The sequence below is a fragment of the Salminus brasiliensis genome, chromosome 1 (genome assembly GCF_030463535.1).
Source record: "Salminus brasiliensis chromosome 1, fSalBra1.hap2, whole genome shotgun sequence".
In the NCBI taxonomy this organism is placed as follows: Eukaryota; Metazoa; Chordata; class Actinopteri; order Characiformes; family Bryconidae; genus Salminus; species Salminus brasiliensis.
Genome location: NC_132878.1, coordinates 85,360,627 through 85,382,017, shown reverse-complemented (window position 1 = coordinate 85,382,017; position 21,391 = coordinate 85,360,627).

Genomic DNA, 21,391 nt, shown 5'->3' with positions numbered 1-21,391 from the left:
GGACTTGGATGGGGACAAGGTCAAAGTAGCAAAATATTGATCTTAAATTATAATGATTTGGTCCATCATTTTTGGAGGTGCAGTACATCACTTATCGCATACCCAAGATATTTATTTCATAAAAAGGTTTTCTAACATTAATTTAACCCATTATTAAACTAGAGACCTCTATTTCCTCAGTCAAATACAAGACCTCTGACAAACAAAGTGTCTTTAGAAGGTTTTAAGCATGATTTTATATTCTACTATTTAAACCAAAAGGACCGAATCTGTTCCTTTCTCAAAATGATTCGGTTTTAATAAATGATCCAGTTCTTTTCAGTGCAGTTTCTCTTCCTGCTCTCAAGCTGTTTCCTCCCACCCAGAATCTCTGGACTGTGCTGCCCTCTTGTGGGTGTTGTTCTAAATGCCTGGACAATGGTAGTGTAAACGACTCTTCAGCACTTCTCCAAAGTGATCAAGACTACAACAGCGTTAACGGCCTTATTCTAATCACATCTAATCAGATGATTCTTTTTGTTCAAATCAGATGAACAAACTCGGACAGAGAAGTTGTAATGAGGAGCAAGTTGATAATGTCTTCCGGTTTGTTCAGACGCTAGAGGGCGCTTCAGAGCGAGTCCAAAAAAGAACAGTTTCAAATGGAGCCACCGTTTAAAATCCTACTTTGATTATTATAATAATTATTATTATTGATAATAAAAATAATAATCCTGTTCTTAATTGTGTTTCTATTATTATTATTTGTATTATTATTAATATTATGACAATAATAATAACAGCATTATTATTGTTATTAATATATTATTGATAATAAAAATACAAATCATGTTATTAATTGTATTTTTTATTTTTATTATGTATATATTATATTTCATGTTATTATTATTTTTTATGACAATAATAACATTATTTTTATTTATTTATTTTTTTTATTTTGTTTTGTTTTAATACAGACAACTTTGTTCGTTTTCTGGAGACAGAACTGCTATAAAATATTTCAGCACTGTTTTAATGTGTCTGAGCCCCAGAAGGACTAAAACTCTCATTAACATTAAAGACGTCAGTCAGCGCCAACAACCAAAGAGCTGCTCAGCTCGCCAGCCAATCGGCGCCTTCCTGGCTGGATGTCGTCATAATCAGACACGTCACGGCAGTTCTTAAGAGATGGGAACAGGCGGTTTCTCCATTATCGTGTTTTCTGTGGAAGAAGCAACAGGTCAGTCTAACACCCTCCTCTCATCCTGTGCACTTGTATTAGTAGGGAAACAATCTAGAGTTCAGTAGCTGTGTGAAGTAAGCACAGTTAGTTTATTGAAATGTATATTCATATTTATACAAATATTTAATTCAAATTAATTTCAGATACAATTAATTTTATTATCTGAGGCAGTGAAGGTGAATCTACTTGCAGCCACCGCTCAAACAGCTTAAGTCCCGCCTTCTCACCACCACTATTGATCTACTTGTACCTGCATCTACTTGCAGCCATTGGTCAAAATACATCCCACCACAGCCAATTTGATTAATATGATTTTATTTAATTTATGTATTTATTATAATTTTATTGTAAGGTGGTAAAAGTAAAGCCCACCCATGTGTGAAAAACTAAATATGGTCACCCTGCCTTAGTTCATCAAGTCGGACAGTGCTAATTCCTGCTAGCGACCCATCTGTTTCCAAGTGGCTGCATGCGTAGACAGAACTAGTAGCTGTAAATTGGTCTGTAAGACACTGGATTTGCTAATTTATGGTTTTCTCAAACAGTGCTTGAAGATATTGAGTAAAAAATGAGACGAAGAGAGAGCAGCAGTTCAACAGCTGTAAAGGACATGAAGCAGGAGAGAGAGCTGCAACATTCACCCAGTTCCACAACCTGTGGGGCTTCCCTAGATTCACCCTCTTCCGTAGAAGGGTTAGAGTCCATGACAGCCATAGAGAGGATGAGCAGCTCCACCAGCTTCAGGAACAGACTAAGGAGAAAAAGAGAGAATCTGAGAAGAAGGAGATAAAGGATAAAAAGGAGAAGAAAGAGAAAAAAGAAAAAAGGAATAAGAAAGAGAAGAAGAAGGAGAAAAGGGACAAGAAGGAGAAGAAGCAGAAGGAGAGAGTGGACAAAGAACAGATGTCCACTAAGAAGGTAAGAAACATGAGGTCACTCATCACACACTATTACTGGATATAGAGCTGCGTAATAGGGCTTCAGCACGATTGGAGTCAGAGGCTAGTCACATCATCTGTCAGGGGCTTTCTTCAAATTTTCACAGAGAGCCCAAACATACATGTCAAAATTGCCCAAATGCGCAAACCTATTTACTGCCACATGGCTGTGTCTGGTAGCAGCTTTAGCAGTTCAGTCAGTAACAGATCATTCACCCTGCAGTTATTACACAAACAAAAACTGGAGACACTGCAAATTTACACTGGATTAAAATCTCTCTGGATTTTTACAGATCACTTCAAAATTCATGCTGTTTTTGGTTCGTTTTTACAGGAGTGTAAAACGGAGGGTGGCAGAGAGCACCCCTGTGAGGAGCCAATTCAGTGGGAGAAAGAGATCAGGGATTTGGAAGAGTCGGTGAGACGGTTAGACTTGGAGCTTAAGGAATTTCTGGACAGAGAGCAAGAGCTAAAAAGACAGGTGGAGGAAATAATGGCAGAGAGAGATACACAGAGAGAGAAGGAGAGGAAAAACAAGGAGGAGATGAAGCAGAAGGAAGAAGAGCTGCTTCAGGAAATAGCGACGCTGAGAGAGGAAGAGTGTCAGAGCGAGAGAAGAGAGAGCCAGGAGGCAAGTCTGCCTGTTTCTCCAGACAAAGGAGCCTTGCTCAGTGTCCAAGAGCAGGCCACAGCGTCCACTGCCTTCCTAAGTGACCCCACCACACATACTGTTACAGAGGACAATGTGGGGGAAAAGTGCACTATCCCTGAGGACGACAGCCCACAGACGTCAGATACCCCAACTCAAACAGCTGAGGTGGAAGTTGGCCATGATGGTGGGACAGCAGTGACCATCGAGGTGAAGATGCCACAGGTAAGCTTCAGGAGAACATACCCGTCTGGGTTAACACAGTGTGCTGAACTTATTTAGCCCCTGTCAAGGCAGCATCATGCAGTGATGCTCTGTATGTACTTACTCTAAAATTTTTGTCTCTGGTTTGCAGCTCCTTGAAAGCAGATCCTCATCTCTCCATGTTCCACATGAGGAAGAAGAACAGGAGAAGGAGGAGGAGAAGAAAGCCGTCCCATCTCATCCATTGGTGCCCCTTGGAAATCCGGTTCGTCTTCTTCACTTTAAAAGCAAATACGTTACTTTAGCCAATATCCCTTCCTTCTACACCTAGACTGTGTAATTCGTTCTCCATATGGGGAAATGGTTTATAGTGTAAAGTCATCTCAGTGGTGAATGTTTAAATCAGTGATGCTAATACTTGTCTTTTGCTTATTCCTTTAACAGGCAGGGGTGTTGACAGTGACCCTCAAAAGCTGCAGCAACATCCCTAAATTTGGTATCCTTTAAGTGTAAGACTGTCTCAGTGTTGCAAGTCTAGTGTTTGGGTTTGTGATTGTATTGCTATCAGACGGTGTTGTCTGTGTAGATAAGAGCTGATTCTGCTTCAACTGTTTTCCTGAGCTTTGCGCCAGCTTGTTTAAAGAGAGGCACCTGTGGGACTGTGAGGGTCACTTTTGGGAAACTGGTGAGGAACACAAAGCTGCAGCCCTTCACAGACCCCATGTTGATCAACGAGAAAATGCACATCTCTGTCCAGGTTAGTATTAGTTTTCAGTGTGTTTGTCTTGGTGCACAGCAGACAATTGGTAGAATATGACGTAGACCAAACAGCACATGCATCAAGCCTACCTTACTTCTGTTTACATCTGCCATTTTGATGTCGAATATATTAGCGTGAACACTAAGTTAACTAGAACAAAGGAACTGAATCTTAGGCTCCATCCACAAACATCTACATATATATATTTTTTTGTCTTCGTTTTCTCCTCCCATCCACACGAAAACACAGGTGGCACTACCTTTTAGATTTCCACATATGAATAAATGTAAATACCGGTCTATTACAAATATATAAAGCTCTACTTATTTTTAGAATCTGTAATTTTGGGACTTGTATAGTCCACTACTCTAGGGACTAATGTGTCATTTGGGTTTGTTTTCTTCCTTCTTCGTAGTGTTTCGTTGTCTCACTTTATGAGGTACTATCACTGCGTACGTTCGTCTCTGTGTGACTGGAAATATTTTTATTGTTTTGTCTGCTTGTGTTTGCAGATCACCGACAAAGATGTTCTTGGGGGCGAAGAGTCCAGTTTTCTCAGGGTGGAATTGATCTCTGTTGATCTTCGTACAGGTGCCTCCACACTCCTGGGCAAAGCCACTATTAAGCTGCTGGAAATCCTTAACGTGAGAAACACCTCCTTCACATAGTTTTATAGTTTTTTTATTTATTTTAAAAGCCACTCATTGTCACTGATCACAATAATGAGACCGTAATGATTTGTATCGCTTTTTTCTACAGAAATCATCGGTTTCCCACCAGTTTGATCTGAGGCTCAAAGATCAGGTAAAGCTCGCATTTTAACATGTTTGTGCATTTACTGCTTGTCTGAAAGAGAAATAGGTTTGTGACTGATTTCTTTTATTTTCAGAAAATCTGCACAGTGGAGGCAGACCTGGTGTTCACGTATGGATTCTTCGGCTATGGATATTCTCACCAGGTTGGTGTTCAGAACAGATGAAGATCATACTAATATGTACATACTGATACAGTGTTGTGGTGATAAAGATCATAATAATAGCGAGTATGTTGTGTTTTCTCTCCCTACAGATCAAGCATGCTGGAAAAACAATGGAAGATCTGGTGCAGAAGTCCTGCTTTCTCCGCTGCCCTCCACCTGAGGAAGAGAATCATACGGTGACCCCTTCCACACTGCCGCCAGTGGACGTTTCCTCCCTGACACAGCCAGAGACACAGAGCGGCAGTGAGGCCAGGACATCTGGAGACCTAGTGAACTTCTCCATAAGGATGAGAGGCAGGTAAGTGTCACACTTCATGGATAAGCCACACTGACCTTGGTCTAAGCTTGGGTGAACTATGAATGGTGACTTACAGTTTAGATATTCTCTTAAGCTTTGATGTAGCTTTCATCATTTTATATTTGTGTGTGTTTGCCAGGCTTTCACGACTGCATAAAGCCTTTAAGGAGTTTAGGACCAGACAGGATAGGCTGCAGTTTCTGGAAAATCTGATCCTAAAGAAGAGAAAATAAACTCCAAGGTGAAAGAGAAAGAGCTTCAAGGTGTGGTGATGTACATGCTTACACTTTTCGAAGTCTGGTGCTTGTGTGGTGTCTTGTTGTGTACTATGTTGAAGGAGTGGTGATATTGAATGTGACAAGGTCAATCTAAATTGGAGGGGAGCGGAGAAGAAAGAGCGCCAGTAAAAATGGAAAGGCTGAAAATACAGGTGGAAGAAACCATCCTGGTCAGGTTGCCATCCCCACCATCCTGACCTGGATGCACCATCTAACCATTCAACCAAATATTGGTGGAATCATTGTGTGGGAGAGAGAAAGAGATGTATGACTGATTTCTTCTATTTTCAGAAGGTCTGCATGTCGGAGGCAGATCAAGTGTTCACAGATGAATTCCTGAGCTTCGCATATTCTCAGCAGTTTGGTGTTCAGGACCGATGAAGATCATACTGATGTCTATAGAAGTGTTTTGATGTTAAAGATGATGATTGTAAATGTGTTGCATTTTTTTCTCCCTACAGATACATCATGCCAGAAGAATGATGATCTGCAAAAGCTGATGGCAAAATCGTGTTTTCTCCGCTGCCCTCCACTCAAACTACTGCGACATATCTTCATTCATTTCAATAGTAAGTATAATAATGCTTTTTTATTTTTTACCTATAGTTTCAATATGGACAACTGAACAAAAATGTCTGTCTCTGTCTCTCGGTAATGTAGGAGATCTGCTGACATTAGATGACTGCATAGAGAAGAGAGGCTTGGGTGAACTTGGTCTAGGCTTGGGTGAACTGTGTGTAGATGCTGGACATTCATTAATACCACATAAAGGTACATACACAGTTTCCAGGTTTAACTCAAAATGTTTATGTGACACTTTTAATTGTAGAAAACTGAACACTCCTTCATTTAAAAAGAACAGCTTTTTATATATATATGTGTGTGTGTGTGTGTGTGTGTGTGTTTGCAGCATCTTTAAGGATTGGAGGAGTGCGAGACGATGAAAGAAGGAGAGAGGAGATCAGAACAGATGGAAAGCCAGAGGAAAGAGTGAAAAGGGGAAACTTTCAAGATGAGGAAACAACCTGGCCTGGATACCATCCCCACCATCACAGCCCATCTGCACTAAACAATAAAATGTATTTAAAGAAAATCAAGGCAGTGTTTTGCATTCAACTCTCTTTGGAAACGTACCTGGATTGAAGGGTAAACTGTTGAGCAATTTACCACATCAACACTGAGCTAAAAACCTGAAACCATATGAAATACTCCTAGTCCTAATTAATGACTGATAAAATCCCCAAAGTGAAAAGATGACCAGGAGTCAAAGTTTCCAGATGTAAAGGTATTAAAAGGGAAGGTGCCTCGTTCACGCAAGTACAAACAAAATGGGAATGTCCAGCCATCATACCGCTCAGGAAAGAGACAAGTTCTGTGTCCCAGAGATGAATGTGTGTCACGACCCCCGTTTCTCCATCAAATAGTCGGACACAAGGGCTCGCTTTCCACCGTTTATTCTGAAACAGATTTTATAGTGTGTTAATCTTCTCTTGTCTTAGACAGCTGCACACCACACAAGCTGAACATAAAAAAATGAAATAAGAGGTTAATTTATTTATATAATCCTACTTTTTTAGCCGAGAGTAAGTTTAGGCTAGCTATTTCGCTATCATGGCTCAGTTAGCTGAAGCACATGTCTGAGCAGTAATTCGATAAAAACAGCATTTATAAGCACAACTGCCCTCTGAAAAAATTACCAGCTGCTCATATAATGAGTTAGAACAATGTTTTAAAGAATTAATAATGGATTCAATTCAATTTAATTATGTATTAATGAGGAACTTCAGCAGCTACACACCGTCCATCTCAGAGCTCTCACTCGTCTGATGGATGTACGGCAGCAGCAGAGGGACATAGTCTGCAGTGATGTCGCTGCAAGAAAAGAAAAGCCCCCTAAAAATAATTGTAACCTTTTATTCTTTTTATAAATACATAAATGACTTTTTACATTTGTCCTGAACCCTTTTTTACCAAAAATGGGGTCATTTTGGTGAAACTCAATATTTTATTAACTGTTTTGTTGAACTCTGTTACATGTGCTTTGGTCTGATGTGCATATCAACCCAAGAACAAAAGCAAAAGACCTTGTAAAGATGCTGTCTGAAGCCGGTGAGAGTGTGTCATTATCCACAGTGAAACGTGTACTGTATCGACTTGGGCTGAAAGACCACTCTGCCAGGAAGAAGCCATTACTCCAAAAGAACCATAAAAAAGACAGATTAATGTTAGCAAATGCACACAGGGACAAAGACCTTAATTTTTGGAGACGAAAAGATAAACTGTTTGGCCATAATGATCATTGGAAAAAGGGGGAAGCTTGCAAGCCTGAGAACACCATCCCAACTGTGAAACACGGGGGTGGCAGCATCATGTTGTGGGGTTGTTTTGCTGCAGAAGGGGCTGGTGCACTTTTAAAAAAATGGCATCATGAGGAAAGAACATTATGTGGAAATCCTGAAGCAACATCTCAAAACATCAGCCAGGAAGTTAAAGCTTGGGTGCAAATGGGTCTTTTAAATAGACAATGACCCGAAGCATACTGCCAAACTGGTTACAAAGTGGCTTAAGGATAACAAAGTCAATGTTTTGGAGTGGCCATCACAAAGCCCTATTTAAAATGTATGGGCAAAGCTGAAAAGGCATGTGCGAGCAAGGCGGCCTACAAACATGGCTCAGTTACACCACTTCTGTCAGGAGGAATGGGCCAAAATTTCTGCCAACTATTGTGAGAAGCTTGTGGAAGGATATCCAAAATGTTTGACTCAAGTCATACAGTTTAAGGGCAATGGTACCAAATACTAATGAAATGTATTTCAACTTTTGACTTTGAAGAAAATAATAAAAATTGCCTTAAAAATTCCCCCTCTCATTCAATCATTTTGGTCATCCTAATTGACCTAAAACGGGTAAAGTTTATCCTGATTTCGTGTCAGACAGCAAGAAAAAAATGCTTATGTGTCTTTTTATATTGTGTATGTAAACTTCTGGTTTCAACTGTATATAAAGAAACAAGTGAGAAAAAAGATCAAATTGGAGTAAAACGATCTGAACAGGTCAACACATTCACTGTATTAAAATCATAAAAATCATTGCCCTATGCAATAGGCCCTTCCTGATAGTGCACTGTCAATGTGACCAGGTGTCTTTTATGTGATGACACAAGTTTACAGGGAGTTCATCACATTTATCATGAAACGCATCAATGGAGCAGCCCATGATTTCTAACATGTCTTTCGAGATCTTCTGAAAGTTTGCATGGAAGTATGGCTGAATGTTTTCAACTTGATGTCCACTGTTTCTGTTAACTGCCATTTCAATTTCTTAATTGATAAAATGGTTACCTAAGACACTTTGCTACCTCCTTGCTTAGAGGAGCCCATGGTTGAGGACATGCTCTTTCGCAATGTCTTGTGGTGTGTTGTGCTTAAACTGAAATTTGTGGGTTCAAATTCATAATTGTATCTGCACATTTAGTATCAATAGCTCATATTTCTCACATCCACCATGTGCTCCCCTCTCAGTCTTCGATTTCATGATTATTATATAAACAAATGTATAAAAAATAATTTAAATAATTCCTTTAAGAAATCACAGGCCATCGTAGGAATGATGGTAATGTTGGGAATAGTCACATATTGTTCAAAAATATGTAAAAGTTGGACATTTATTGTCTAGCCCTCCTGTTGTAATAATTTCATGTTAACTAGTTTTGTGGTCCTAGTAAAAAAAAACCAAACCAAAACAAAAAAAACCCACCCAATTACAGCTAATAATAAATCTATAGTAATACATATATTATCACCTAATGTTCTGATCAATCTTTAATCAACTTAAGTTCCTGTGAACATAAAGTCTTGTTAAAGTTCTTGTGTGGACAAAGTCATGGACATTTTCAGAGAGAAATCTGGAACACAATAGGAGGATTGAGTTATTATTAATAAAACTCACATTTTGATTTTTTTCATGAATTTATCACTTTTTAAGTGTTCAGTTGGAGCAAAGAAGTTTGGAGGACTTGGATGGGGACAAGGTCAAAGTAGCAAAATATTGATCTTAAATTATAATGATTTGGTCCATCATTTTTGGAGGTGCAGTACATCACTTATCGCATACCCAAGATATTTATTTCATAAAAAGGTTTTCTAACATTAATTTAACCCATTATTAAACTAGAGACCTCTATTTCCTCAGTCAAATACAAGACCTCTGACAAACAAAGTGTCTTTAGAAGGTTTTAAGCATGATTTTATATTCTACTATTTAAACCAAAAGGACCGAATTTGTTCCTTTCTCAAAATGATTCGGTTTTAATAAATGATCCAGTTCTTTTCAGTGCAGTTTCTCTTCCTGCTCTCAAGCTGTTTCCTCCCACCCAGAATCTCTGGACTGTGCTGCCCTCTTGTGGGTGTTGTTCTAAATGCCTGGACAATGGTAGTGTAAACGACTCTTCAGCACTTCTCCAAAGTGATCAAGACTACAACAGCGTTAACGGCCTTATTCTAATCACATCTAATCAGATGATTCTTTTTGTTCAAATCAGATGAACAAACTCGGACAGAGGAGTTGTAATGAGGAGCAAGTTGATAATGTCTTCCGGTTTGTTCAGACGCTAGAGGGCGCTTCAGAGCGAGTCCAAAAAAGAACAGTTTCAAATGGAGCCACCGTTTAAAATCCTACTTTGATTATTATAATTATTATTATTATTGATAATAAAAATAATAATCCTGTTCTTAATTGTGTTTCTATTATTACTATTTGTATTATTATTAATATTATGACAATAATAATAACAGTATTGTTATTGTTATTAATATATTACTGATAATAAAAATACAAATCATGTTATTAATTGTATTTTTTATTTTTATTATGTATATATTATATTTCATGTTATTATTATTTTTTATGACAATAATAACATTATTTTTATTTTTATTTATTTTTTATTTTGTTTTGTTTTAATACAGACAACTTTGTTCGTTTTCTGGAGACAGAACTGCTATAAAATATTTCAGCACTGTTTTAATGTGTCTGAGCCCCAGAAAGACTAAAACTCTCATTAACATTAAAGACGTCAGTCAGCGCCAACAACCAATGAGCTGCTCAGCTAGCCAGCCAATCGGCGCCTTCCTGGCTGGATGTCGTCATAATCAGACACGTCACGGCAGTTCTTAAGAGATGGGAACAGGCGGTTTCTCCATTATCGTGTTTTCTGTGGAAGAAGCGACAGGTCAGTCTAACACCCTCCTCTCATCCTGTGCACTTGTATTAGTAGGGAAACAATCTAGAGTTCAGTAGCTGTGTGAAGTAAGCACAGTTAGTTTATTGAAATGTATATTCATATTTATACAAATATTTAATTCAAATTAATTTCAGATACAGTTAATTTTATTATCTGAGGCAGTGAAGGTGAATCTACTTGCAGCCACCGCTCAAACAGCTTAAGTCCCGCCTTCTCACCACCACTATTGATCTACTTGTACCTGCATCTACTTGCAGCCATTGGTCAAACTACATCCCACCACAGCCAATTTGATTAATATGATTTTATTTAATTTATGTATTTATTATAATTTTATTGTAAGGTGGTAAAAGTAAAGCCCACCCATGTGTGAAAAACTAAATATGGTCACCCTGCCTTAGTTCATCAAGTCGGACAGTGCTAATTCCTGCTAGCGACCCATCTGTTTCCAAGTGGCTGCATGCGTAGACAGAACTAGTAGCTGTAAATTGGTCTGTAAGACACTGGATTTGCTAATTTATGGTTTTCTCAAACAGTGCTTGAAGATATCGAGTAAAAAATGAGACGAAGAGAGAGCAGCAGTTCAACAGCTGTAAAGGACATGAAGCAGGAGAGAGAGCTGCAACATTCACCCAGTTCCACAACCTGTGGGTGCTGGAACTTTGGCTTCCCTAGATTAACCTTCTTCCGTAGAAGGGTTAGAGTCCATGACAGCCATAGAGAGGATGAGCAGCTCCACCAGCTTCAGGAACAGACTAAGGAGAAAAAGAGAGAATCTGAGAAGAAGGAGATAAAGGATAAAAAGGAGAAGAAAGAGAAAAAAGAAAAAAGGAATAAGAAAGAGAAGAAGAAGGAGAAAAGGGACAAGAAGGAGAAGAAGCAGAAGGAGAGAGTGGACAAAGAACAGATGTCCACTAAGAAGGTAAGAAACATGAGGTCACTCATCACACACTATTATTGGATATAGAGCTGCGTAATAGGGCTTCAGCACGATTGAAGTCAGAGGCTAGTCACATCATCTGTCAGGGGCTTTCTTCAAATTTTCACAGAGAGCCCAAACATACATGTCAAAATTGCCCAAATGCGCAAACCTATTTACTGCCACATGGCTGTGTCTGGTAGCAGCTTTAGCAGTTCAGTCAGTAACAGATCATTCACCCTGCAGTTATTACACAAGCAAAAACTGGAGACACTGCAGATTTACACTGGATTAAAATCTCTCGGGATTTTTAATGATCACTTTAAAATTCATGCTGTTTTTGGTTCGTTTTTACAGGAGTGTAAGACGGAGGGTGGCAGAGAGCACCCCTGTGAGGAGCCAATTCAGTGGGAGAAAGAGATCAGGGATTTGGAAGAGTCGGTGAGACGGTTAGACTTGGAGCTTAAGGAATTTCTGGACAGAGAGCAAGAGCTAAAAAGACAGGTGGAGGAAATAATGGCAGAGAGAGATACACAGAGAGAGAAGGAGAGGAAAAACAAGGAGGAGATGAAGCAGAAGAAAGAAGAGCTGCTTCAGGAAATAGAGACGCTGAGAGAGGAAGAGTGTCAGAGCGAGAGAAGAGAGAGCCAGGAGGCAAGTCTGCCTGTTTCTCCAGACAAAGGAGCCTTGCTCAGTGTCCAAGAGCAGGCCACAGCGTCCACTGCCTTCCTAAGTGACCCCACCACACATACTGTTACAGAGGACAATGTGGGGGAAAAGTGCACTATCCCTGAGAAAGACAGCCCACAGACCTCAGATACCCCAACTCAAACAGCTGAGGTGGAAGTTGGCCATGATGGTGGGACAGCAGTGACCATCGAGGTGGAGACGCCACAGGTAAGCTTCAGGAGAACATACCCGTCTGGGTTAACACAGTGTGCTGAACTTATTTAGCCCCTGTCAAGACAGCATCATGCAGTGATGCTCTGTATGTACTTACTCTAAAATGTTTGTCTCTGGTTTGCAGCTCCTTGAAAGCAGATCCTCATCTCTCCATGTTCCACATGAGGAAGAAGAACAGGAGAAGGAGGAGGAGAAGAAAGCCGTCCCATCTCATCCATTGGTGCCCCTTGGAAATCCGGTTCGTCTTCTTCACTTTAAAAGCAAACCCGATACTTTAGCCAATATCCCTTCCTTCTACACCTAGACTGTGTAATTCGTTCTCCATATGGGGAAATGGTTTATAGTGTAAAGTCATCTCAGTGGTGAATGTTTAAATCAGTGATGCTAATACTTGTCTTTTGCTTATTCCTTTAACAGGCAGGGGTGTTGACAGTGACCCTCAAAAGCTGCAGCAACATCCCTAAATTTGGTATCCTTTAAGTGTAAGACGGTCTCAGTGTTGCAAGTCTAGTGTTTGGGTTTGTGATTGTATTGCTATCAGTCGGTGTTGTCTGTGTAGATAAGAGCTGATTCTGCTTCAACTGTTTTCCTGAGCTGTGCGCCAGCTTGTTTAAAGAGAGGCACCTGTGGGACTGTGAGGGTCACTTTTGGGAAACTGGTGAGGAACACAAAGCTGCAGCCCTTCACGGACCCCATGTTGATCAACGAGAAAATGCACATCTCTGTCCAGGTTAGTATTACTTTTCAGTGTGTTTGTCTTGGTGCACAGCAGACAATTGGTAGAATATGACGTAGACCAAACAGCAAATGCATCAAGCCTACCTTACTTCTGTTTACATCTGCCATTTTGATGTCGAATATATTAGCGTGAACACTAAGTTAACTAGAACAAAGGAACTGAATCTTAGGCTCCGTCCACAAACATCTACATATATATATTTTTTTGTCTTCGTTTTCTCCTCCCGTCCACACGAAAACACAGATGGCACTACCTTTTAGATTTCCACATATGAATAAATGTAAATACCGGTCTATTACAAATATATAAAGCTCTACTTATTTTTAGAATCTGTAATTTTGGGACTTGTATAGTCCACTACTCTAGGGACTAATGTGTCATTTGGGTTTGTTTTCTTCCTTCTTCGTAGTTTTTCGTTGTCTCACTTTATGAGGTACTATCACTGCGTACGTTCGTCTCTGTGTGACTGGAAATATTTTTATTGTCTTGTCTGCTTGTGTTTGCAGATCACCGACAAAGATGTTCTTAGGGGCGAAGAGTCCAGTTTTCTCAGGGTGGAATTGATCTCTGTTGATCTTCGTACAGGTGCCTCCACACTCCTGGGCAAAGCCACTATTAAGCTGCTGGAAATCCTTAACGTGAGAAACACCTCCTTCACATAGTTTTATAGTTTTTTTATTTATTTTAAAAGCCACTCATTGTCACTGATCACAATAATGAGACCGTAATGATTTGTATCGATTTTTTCTACAGAAATCATCGGTTTCCCACCAGTTTGATCTGAGGCTCAAAGATCAGGTAAAGCTCGCATTTTAACATGTTTGTGCATTTACTGCTTGTCTGAAAGAGAAATAGGTTTGTGACTGATTTCTTTTATTTTCAGAAAATCTGCACAGTGGAGGCAGACCTGGTGTTCACGTATGGATTCTTCGGCTATGGATATTCTCACCAGGTTGGTGTTCAGAACAGATGAAGATCATACTAATATGTACATACTGATACAGTGTTGTGGTGATAAAGATCATAATAATAGCGAGTATGTTGTGTTTTCTCTCCCTACAGATCAAGCATGCTGGAAAAACAATGGAAGATCTGGTGCAGAAGTCCTGCTTTCTCCGCTGCCCTCCACCTGAGGAAGAGAATCATACGGTGACCCCTTCCACACTGCCGCCAGTGGACGTTTCCTCCCTGACACAGCCAGAGACACAGAGCGGCAGTGAGGCCAGGACATCTGGAGACCTAGTGAACTTCTCCATAAGGATGAGAGGCAGGTAAGTGTCACACTTCATCAAGGCTTAAGCTGAGACCAGCATGGATAAGCCACACTGACCTTGGTCTAAGCTTGGGTGAACTATGAATGGTGACTTACAGTTTAGATATTCTCTTAAGCTTTGATGTAGCTTTCATCATTTTATATTTGTGTGTGTTTGCCAGGCTTTCACGACTGCATAAAGCCTTTAAGGAGTTTAGGACCAGACAGGATAGGCTGCAGTTTCTGGAAAATCTGATCCTAAAGAAGAGAAAATAAACTCCAAGGTGAAAGAGAAAGAGCTTCAAGGTGTGGTGATGTACATGCTTACACTTTTCGAAGTCTGGTGCTTGTGTGGTGTCTTGTTGTGTACTATGTTGAAGGAGTGGTGATATTGAATGTGACAAGGTCAATCTAAATTGGAGGGGAGCGGAGAAGAAAGAGCGCCAGTAAAAATGGAAAGGCTGAAAATACAGGTGGAAGAAACCATCCTGGTCAGGTTGCCATCCCCACCATCCTGACCTGGATGCACCATCTAACCATTCAACCAAATATTGGTGGAATCATTGTGTGGAAGAGAGAAAGAGATGTATGACTGATTTCTTCTATTTTCAGAAGGTCTGCATGTCGGAGGCAGATCAAGTGTTCACAGATGAATTCCTGAGCTTCGCATATTCTCAGCAGTTTGGTGTTCAGGACCGATGAAGATCATACTGATGTCTATAGAAGTGTTTTGATGTTAAAGATGATGATTGTAAATGTGTTGCATTTTTTTCTCCCTACAGATACATCATGCCAGAAGAATGATGATCTGCAAAAGCTGATGGCAAAATCGTGTTTTCTCCGCTGCCCTCCACTCAAACTACTGCGACATATCTTCATTCATTTCAATAGTAAGTATAATAATGCTTTTTTATTTTTTACCTATAGTTTCAATATGGACAACTGAACAAAAATGTCTTTCTCTGTCTCTCGGTAATGTAGGAGATCTGCTGACATTAGATAACTGCATAGAGAAGAGAGGCTTGGGTGAACTTGGTCTAGGCTTGGGTGAACTGTGTGTAGATGCTGGACATTCATTAATACCACATAAAGGTACATACACAGTTTCCAGGTTTAACTCAAAATGTTTATGTGACACTTTTAATTGTAGAAAACCGGACACTCCTTCATTTAAAAAGAACAGCTTTTTATATATATATGTGTGTGTGTGTGTGTGTGTGTTTGCAGCATCTTTAAGGATTGGAGGAGTGTGAGACGATGAAAGAAGGAGAGAGGAGATCAGAACAGATGGAAAGCCAGAGGAAAGAGTGAAAAGGGGAAACTTTCAAGGTGTCTAAACAATAAAATGTATTTAAAGAAAATCAAGGCAGTGTTTTGCATTCAACTCTCTTTGGAAACGTATCTGAATTGAAGGGTAAACTGTTGAGCAATTTACCACATCAACACTGAGCTAAAAACCTGAAACCATATGAAATACTCCTAGTCCTAATTAATGACTGATAAAATCCCCAAAGTGAAAAGATGACCAGGAGTCAAAGTTTCCAGATGTAAAGGTATTAAAAGGGAAGGTGCCTCGTTCACGCAAGTACAAACAAAATGGGAATGTCCAGCCATCATACCGCTCAGGAAAGAGACAAGTTCTGTGTCCCAGAGATGAATGTGTGTCACGACCCCCGTTTCTCCATCAAATAGTCGGACACAAGGGCTCGCTTTCCACCGTTTATTCTGAAACAGATTTTATAGTGTGTTAATCTTCTCTTGTCTTAGACAGCTGCACACCACACAAGCTGAACATAAAAAAATGAAATAAGAGGTTAATTTATTTATATAATCCTACTTTTCAGCCGAGAGTAAGTTTAGGCTAGCTATTTCGCTATCATGGCTCAGTTAGCTGAAGCACATGTCTGAGCAGTAATTCGATAAAAACAACATTTATAAGCACAACTGCCCTCTGAAAAAATTACCAGCTGCTCATATAATGAGTTAGAACAATGTTTTAAAGAATTAATAATGGATTCAATTCAATTTAATTATGTATTAATGAGGAACTTCAGCAGCTACACACCGTCCATCTCAGAGCTCTCACTCGTCTGATGGACGCACGGCAGCAGCAGAGGGACATAGTCTGCAGTGATGTCGCTGCAAGAAAAGAAAAGCCCCCTAAAAATAATTGTAACCTTTCATTTTTTTATAAAGACATAAATGACTTTTTACATTTGTCCTGAACCCTTTTTTACCAAAAATGGGGTCATTTTGGTGAAACTCAATATTTTATTAACTGTTTTGTTGAACTCTGTTACATGTGCTTTGGTCTGATGTGCATATCAACCCAAGAACAAAAGCAAAAGACCTTGTAAAGATGCTGTCTGAAGCCGGTGAGAGTGTGTCATTGTCCACAGTGAAACGTGTACTGTATCGACTTGGGCTGAAAGACCACTCTGCCAGGAAGAAGCCATTACTCCAAAAGAACCATAAAAAAGACAGATTAATGTTAGCAAATGCACACAGGGACAAAGACCTTAATTTCTGGAGACGAAAAGTTAAACTGTTTGGCCATAATGATCATTGGAAAAAGGGGGAAGCTTGAAAGCCTGAGAACACCATCCCAACTGTGAAACACGGGGGTGGCAGCATCATGTTGTGGGGTTGTTTTGCTGCACTTTTTAAAAAATGGCATCATGAGGAAAGAACATTATGTGGAAATCCTGAAGCAACGTCTCAAAACATCAGCCAGGAAGTTAAAGCTTGGGTGCAAATGGGTCTTTTAAATAGACAATGACCCGAAGCATACTGCCAAACTGGTTACAAAGTGGCTTAAGGATAACAAAGTCAATGTTTTGGAGTGGCCATCACAAAGCCCTATTTAAAATGTATGGGTAAAGCTGAAAAGGCATGTGCGAGCAAGGCGGCCTACAAACATGGCTCAGTTACACCACTTCTGTCAGGAGGAATGGGCCAAAATTTCTGCCAACTATTGTGAGAAGCTTGTGGAAGGATATCCAAAATGTTTGACTCAAGTCATACAGTTTAAGGGCAATGGTACCAAATACTAATGAAATGTATTTAAACTTTTGACTTTGAAGAAAATAATAAAAATTGCCTTAAAAATTCCCCCTCTCATTCAATCATTTTGGTCATCCTAATTGACCTAAAACGGGTAAAGTTTATCCTGATTTCGTGTCAGACAGCGAGAAAAAAATGCTCATGTGTCTTTTTATATTGTGTATGTAAACTTCTGGTGTCAACTGTATATAAAGAAACAAGTGAGAAAAATTGCCCTATGCAATAGGCCCTTCCTGCACTGTCAATGTGACAGTGTAACCAGGTGTCTTTTATGTGATGACACAAGTTTACAGGGAGTTCATCACATTTATCATGAAACGCATCAATGGAGCAGCCCATGATTTCTAACATGTCTTTCGAGATCTTCTGAAAGTTTGCATGGAAGTATGGCTGAATGTTTTCAACTTGATGTCCACTGTTTCTGTTAACTGCCATTTCAATTTCTTAATTGATAAAATGGTTACCTAAGACACTTTGCTACCTCCTTGCTTAGAGGAGCCCATGGTTGAGGACATGCTCTTTCGCAATGTCTTGTGGTGTGTTGTGCTTAAACTGAAATTTGTGGGTTCAAATTCATAATTGTATCTGCACATTTAGTATCAATAGCTCATATTTCTCACATCCACCATGTGCTCCCCTCTCAGTCTTCGATTTCATGATTATTACATAAACAAATGTCATAATTTAAATAATTCCTTTAAGAAATCACAGGCCATCGTAGGAATGATGGTAATGTTGGGAATGGTCATATATTGTTCAAAAATATGTAAAAGTTGGACATTTATTGTCTAGCCCTCCTGTTGTAATAATTTCATGTTAACTAGTTTTGTGGTCCTAGTAAAAAAAAACAAACCAAAACAAAAAAAAAACCCACCCAATTACAGCTAATAATAAATCTATAGTAATACATATATTATCACCTAATGTTCTGATCAATCTTTAATCAACTTAAGTTCCTGTGAACATAAAGTCTTGTTAAAGTTCTTGTGTGGACAAAGTCATGGACATTTACAGAGAGAAATCTGGAACACAATAGGAGGATTGAGTTATTATTAATAAAACTCACATTTTGATTTTTTTCATGAATTTATCACTTTTTAAGTGTTCGGTTGGAGCAAAGAAGTTTGGAGGACTTGGATGGGGACAAGGTCAAAGTAGCAAAATATTGATCTTAAATTATAATGATTTGGTCCATCATTTTTGGAGGTGCAGTACATCACTTATCGCATACCCAAGATATTTATTTCATAAAAAAGGTTTTCTAACATTAATTTAACCCATTATTAAACTAGAGACCTCTATTTCCTCAGTCAAATACAAGACCTCTGACAAACAAAGTGTCTTTAGAAGGTTTTAAGCATGATTTTATATTCTACTATTTAAACCAAAGGGACCGAATCTGTTCCTTTCTCAAAATGATTCGGTTTTAATAAATGATTCAGTTCTTTTCAGTGCAGTTTCTCTTCCTGCTCTCAAGCTGTTTCCTCCCACCCAGAATCTCTGGACTGTGCTGCCCTCTTGTGGGTGTTGTTCTAAATGCCTGGACAATGGTAGTGTAAACGACTCTTCAGCACTTCTCCAAAGTGATCAAGACTACAACAGCGTTAACGGCCTTATTCTAATCACATCTAATCAGATGATTCTTTTTGTTCAAATCAGATGAACAAACTCGGACAGAGGAGTTGTAATGAGGAGCAAGTTGATAATGTCTTCCGGTTTGTTCAGACGCTAGAGGGCGCTTCAGAGCGAGTCCAAAAAAAGAACAATTTCAAATGGAGCCACCGTTTAAAATCCTACTTTGATTATTATAATTATTATTATTATTGATAATAAAAATAATAATCCTGTTCTTAATTGTGTTTCTATTATTATTATTTGTATTATTATTAATATTATGACAATAATAATAACAGTATTATTATTGTTATTAATATATTATTGATAATAAAAATACAAATCATGTTATTAATTGTATTTTTTATTTTTATTATGTATATATTATATTTCATGTTATTATTATTTTTTATGACAATAATAACATTATTTTTATTTATTTATTTTTTTTATTTTGTTTTGTTTTAATACAGACAACTTTGTTCGTTTTCTGGAGACAGAACTGCTATAAAATATTTCAGCACTGTTTTAATGTGTCTGAGCCCCAGAAGGACTAAAACTCTCATTAACATTAAAGACGTCAGTCAGCGCCAACAACCAATGAGCTGCTCAGCTCGCCAGCCAATCGGCGCCTTCCTGGCTGGATGTCGTCATAATCAGACACGTCACGGCAGTTCTTAAGAGATGGGAACAGGCGGTTTCTCCATTATCGTGTTTTCTGTGGAAGAAGCAACAGGTCAGTCTAACACCCTCCTCTCATCCTGTGCACTTGTATTAGTAGGGAAACAATCTAGAGTTCAGTAGCTGTGTGAAGTAAGCACAGTTAGTTTATTGAAATGTATATTCATATTTATACAAATATTTAATTCAAATTAATTTCAGATACAATTAATTTTATTATCTGAGGCAGTGAAGGTGAATCTACTTGCAGCCACCGCTCAAACAGCTTAAGTCCTGCCTTCTCACCACCACTATTCATCTACTTGTACCTGCATCTACTTGCAGCCATTGGTCAAACTACATCCCACCACAGCCAATTTGATTAATATGATTTTATTTAATTTATGTATTTATTATAATTTTATTGTAAGGTGGTAAAAGTAAAGCCCACCCATGTGTGAAAAACTAAATATGGTCACCCTGCCTTAGTTCATCAAGTCGGACAGTGCTAATTCCTGCTAGCGACCCATCTGTTTCCAAGTGGCTGCATGCGTAGACAGAACTAGTAGCTGTAAATTGGTCTGTAAGACACTGGATTTGCTAACTTATGGTTTTCTCAAACAGTGCTTGAAGATATCGAGTAAAAAATGAGACGAAGAGAGAGCAGCAGTTCAACAGCTGTGAAGGACATGAAGCAGGAGAGAGAGCTGCAACATTCACCCAGTTCCACAACCTGTGGGTGCTGGAACTTTGGCTTCCCTAGATTCACCCTCTTCCGTAGAAGGGTTAGAGTCCATGACAGCCATAGAGAGGATGAGCAGCTCCACCAGCTTCAGGAACAGACTAAGGAGAAAAAGAGAGAATCTGAGAAGAAGGAGATAAAGGATAAAAAGGAGAAGAAAGAGAAAAAAGAAAAAAGGAATAAGAAAGAGAAGAAGAAGGAGAAAAGGGACAAGAAGGAGAAGAAGCAGAAGGAGAGAGTGGACAAAGAACAGATGTCCACTAAGAAGGTAAGAAACATGAGGTCACTCATCACACACTATTATTGGATATAGAGGTGCGTAATAGGGCTTCAGCACGATTGAAGTCAGAGGCTAGTCACATCATCTGTCAGGGGCTTTCTTCAAATTTTCACAGAGAGCCCAAACATACATGTCAAAATTGCCCAAATGCGCAAACCTATTTACTGCCACATGGCTGTGTCTGGTAGCAGCTTTAGCAGTTCAGTCAGTAACAGATCATTCACCCTGCAGTTATTACACAAGCAAAAACTGGAGACACTGCAGATTTACACTGGATTAAAATCTCTCGGGATTTTTAATGATCACTTTAAAATTCATGCTGTTTTTGGTTCGTTTTTACAGGAGTGTAAGACGGAGGGTGGCAGAGAGCACCCCTGTGAGGAGCCAATTCAGTGGGAGAAAGAGATCAGGGATTTGGAAGAGTCGGTGAGACGGTTAGACTTGGAGCTTAAGGAATTTCTGGACAGAGAGCAAGAGCTAAAAAGACAGGTGGAGGAAATAATGGCAGAGAGAGATACACAGAGAGAGAAGGAGAGGAAAAACAAGGAGGAGATGAAGCAGAAGAAAGAAGAGCTGCTTCAGGAAATAGAGACGCTGAGAGAGGAAGAGTGTCAGAGCGAGAGAAGAGAGAGCCAGGAGGCAAGTCTGC